This window comes from Pinus tabuliformis, chromosome 9 (assembly GCF_031772625.1).
Source record: "Pinus tabuliformis cultivar Carrire ecotype Pingquan chromosome 9, CPIR1, whole genome shotgun sequence".
NCBI lineage: Eukaryota > Viridiplantae > Streptophyta > Pinopsida > Pinales > Pinaceae > Pinus > Pinus tabuliformis.
The window spans coordinates 2,016,204,294-2,016,208,820 of record NC_142307.1 but is presented as its reverse complement, the minus strand read 5'-3'; positions in this window follow the sequence as shown (position 1 = coordinate 2,016,208,820).

The following is a 4,527-nucleotide window of genomic DNA, read 5'->3' as shown; positions in this document are numbered from 1 at the left end:
AACATATTTAAATAATGATATTATTTCATTAATTTATTAAAAATATTAATAAGTAACAACTATATTAAATGACTAATTTTTGAAAAATAATATTTAAATAATGATATTAGTTTATTAATTTATTAAAATATTAATACGTAACGACTATATTAAACAACTAGTTTTTGAAAAATAATATTTAAATTAATTCATTAAAACCAACTATTGATGATGATAATAGTGGTTAATGTCCACTGAGACCAAATTGGTCTATCGGACCTATAATTTTCTTAGTTTTTAATTGTATGGCTCCTTATCTTTCTTGGAGAGATTGGTGCTATATCTTTCTTTTTTTTTTCTCTACGGTCTTCCAGCTTCCTTTATCTTGCATCTCCTTCATCTCTATTGGTTCTCGGGACATTGGTGTCTTAGCTTCGCGATCTATTGTGTGTCCTTTTGAATATAGTCAGAGAAGAAGTTTGGTCTAGGAGATCTGCTTTGCTGTTAAATGAAGATTTATTTTGTGCGGTATTCGAATCCTCATAACTGTTGATGCTTGAGGGATTGTCGAGTTCACTTTTTTGTTGTTAGGCGGGGCTTTCTCCCTGCTTGTCTTGAGAGTTGTTTCTTTCTTGCTCGATTTCTTGTGATTAAGAGTTTTCTCTAGAGTATTCTTCTTTGATGATAGTGTAGTGTCCTTTTTGTACTCCTTCCCACCATGTAGATCTGTGGTGGTTTTTTCTAGCAGAATTTTTCTGGGAGGCTTTTGGGCAATTTTTGGCTAGATGATTTGTCTCAAAGCAGGATCGACATCGGAAGAGGAAACTTTCATAATCGAGTTTCTGGTTCCACACATAGTCTTTACTTATTAGGTTTATTTCAGCTGGGAATCCGGTGCTAAAGTCCATCTCCACACAGATGCGTGCATAGGTGGTTCTGGCATATTCCTCTGTTCTCGCCACCTGTAGTAAACTTTCCCAATTGCATTTCCAATGGCTTTTAGTGAGGAGAGATTGTAGAGATGCAAGGGTAGGCTTGGCAATCTCACCAAAACTACTACTGAGGTTATAAACGTTGTTGAGGGATCGAATGATGGGTTCCATGGCTTCATGAATAGGCCATAGTTTTCCCAAAACCAAGGGCCAGAATCTAGAATACATTGTCTGCTTTCAGGATTTTCAAAATCTACTATAAAGAAACCCCTAGCACAAGGGTAGATATTAATTTCATCAGAAATGACAGGCTTCGATACCTCCGAGATCCAATTGTGGAGAGCTGTTAGCCGCGGCCAAGACCCTTAAAGTGGCAGATTGGGGCACTTTCAGAAAACTTCAAAGCCTTATCGAGTGAGGCCTGGACCACTTGGACAATGGGAGCTGGGGCTTCACTAGCGATATGGGCAGGAGCTTGCCTTCCAGAAGCGGACTGAACTGAGCCAACAACTAGTTTTGCGACGCTGGGAGCCATATTTTTCGTAGAACCTGGCTGCAGAGAAATAAGGCAGAAGATTAGATCTAGATCTAGCCATAGAAGATTGAACAAAAGATTAGATCTAGAACCCGACTGTAGAGAAATAAGGCAGAAGATTAGATCTAGATCTAGCCGCAGAAGATTAGATCTAGAACCCAGCCACATAGTAAGGCAGAAGGTGCCTTTGATAACCCCACAACGTGAGATAGCAGAGAGTGCCGAAACACAATGTGGAGCCGAGACCCAGCCGCAGAGAAATAATATTTAAATTTAAAAAATAATATTTAAATTGTGATATTTTAAATATTATTTTTCAAAAACTAGTAATATTTGGTTTTAATAAATTAATTTAAATATTATTTTTCAAAAACTAGCTGTTTAATATACTCGTTACATATTAATATTTTTAATAAATTAATAAATTAATATCATTATTTAAATATTATTTTTCAAAAACTAGCCGTTTCATATAACCGTTACATATTAATATTTTTAATAAATTAATAAACTAATATCATTATTTAAATATTATTTTTTGAAAACTAGTAATATTTGGTTTTAAATAAATTAATTTAAATATTATTTTTCAAAAACTAGTCGTTTAATATAGTCGTTACCTATTAATATTTTTAATAAATTAACGAAATAATATCATTATTTAAATATGTTTTAAAAAACTAGACGTTTAATATAGCCGTTAATAATATTTGTTTTTAATATATTAATAAATTGATATCATAATTTAATTTTATTGTTCAAATATAGTCGTTACTTGAAATTATGTCTCTACATTTCTCTCTATTTAAGCCTTTGCCATGGTTTGCCTCTTCATCTGGTCCTGATGATGAACCACACTTGTTGGTTCGAAACGCGTCAACCAAAAATTTCTCTTATGTGATTTCTACCGAAAGACTTTGCTTAAACCAAGACTTGTCATGCAACCAATAACATACCATTCATTCATACTTAAACGTGAAACCCATACAAGAGTATGTACAAGAAAAATTATCTTAGATTTGTATTGAAGATGGGAAACTGAGTTTGGGACTTCAACTCTCCACCCAACCACAACCACAGACAAACTTCAATCATGTTACTTGCAGTTGTCACCCCCGATAGATTCCAGGGACTGAGGTGGTCTTTCTCAAGGGAATAAACACCAATTTCTAGCTGAAACAGGGACTCTATAGGTCCTCCCACCTCCACCCACCAACTACTCAACAATTAACCAATGCACAGGGAATCTAGAGGCCAACTACCTCCACCCTCCAACTATCCAATCACTCACACATCCACCATGGAGACGAGAGACTTCACCTCCACCATTGAAGCATGCAACACAATGGTACCCCCCGTGAAGGGAATTGAGAACCCACTACCAAATCATATAATAAGCAAAGGAGACTCTAGAATTTCCTTTACTAGGAATCCAAGGGAAAAATATCTACCCCAGGATATCAAGGGAATTTTCTGAGAACACCATCTCCACCCTCTAGCCCCTTGAGGTATCCTGAGATTTACCCTCACCTGAAGGAATATTCCTCTCGTACTCTTGTTGCTCAACCAAAAGTATGATAGCCTTCTGAGAGTGGTGGAAGAAACCAATATCCTTCCCCCCACACTGTGAAACTTCTACTATTTACTTTGTTAAATCCGATGAGCTCTTATCCTCTTTCTGACCGAGAACTTGACACTCCTTTGTGCCCTCCTATGCACCAAACTTCAACTCACCAGCTTGTCTTCCATTTCCTAGGGAAATTTCTTTCTTCCCTACTGCTATGCAAACACACTTTTGTGTTACTCCTCTTCCTCTGTTCTCACTTTCCTTATTTTTTCCAAACCTCTCTCTATCCTGCACATCTGCAAAGTTGCGCTCTCCTCTCTTCCCCACACTGTATCACCTCCCTCCTTTCTGTGAAAATTTGGAGACTCAAATTTCTACTGTAGCAACTGATTAAGTTTCTTCTATTTGTTAATTACTGAACAAATTATTTACTGCATCCTATAGCACATACTGAAACTAATACACTACAACCTTCACCAATTAAAATTATATGTGCAAACAAGAAATTGAGCAAGAAAGAAATACACAACACATGACACTGTTATTTTGAACAAATGCTCCCAGAAAAACCCAATGTGGGAAAACCAGTGCAGCAGTTGAGGGTTAGTATTATTAAGCAACATATTTCTGAATACAATCTTTGGATGCCTTGTTGGCTATCCAATATATAGAATCTGAATGACAGAGAGATGAGTGAGATATACCTCACACTATCACTGGTGATCCACAACTGATCCAGGCCCTGGATTGTTGGGCCCATGCTGGCTTGTGCGTAGCTACTGCATCAGCCTCTTTTGGGATCTACGTCGCCTCTTCTCAGATCTCCCGCTGTCTAGAGATTTGAACTTTAGGCCTTCCGGTCACACACCCCGACTTCCTGAATTGAAACTTGTCTCTCTTGACTGGAATTCAAACTCCATCTAAAGCTTTGCACTGTCTTTGCTTGGCCTTACGCTACCAACATGGCCTCTACACTGCTTCTTTTGGATCTCTCTCTACCTCCTCTGCGATATAGTCCTGGATCAGGAAATCTCCCTCCTTAACTATCCCTAACCCTCACTAAGAAATCACTTCGATCTCTTCTCTAGCAACTGTTGCACTGCCCTCTCAAAAATTTAATCTCTTGATCTCTCCCTAATGTGTTTTCCAAATGCCCATCGAAGTCCTTATAATCCTCCAATTGAGTAATCAACGACCCATATTAGATTCTAAACAATGGCTCAAATCATTTGGACTCGATATCCATCTTCTTCTAAAAGTTTCACCCTCAGTTTGATTAATACCCTTTAATTATTTTAATGTCCTAAGTTTAGACTTAATCACCCATTAAAAATAATTAATTATTTATAAAACTATCTCTGGGTGGAATTTCCCAAAACGATTTCTAGTATTGTGGAATATATGTGTCCTAGCCTCCCTACAATTTCGAGGCCTCAATAACACATGATTCTACTAGAAATCAATACTCTCTTAGCGAGGAATGTTGTGCTAATAATGCAACCTGCTAAAGCATC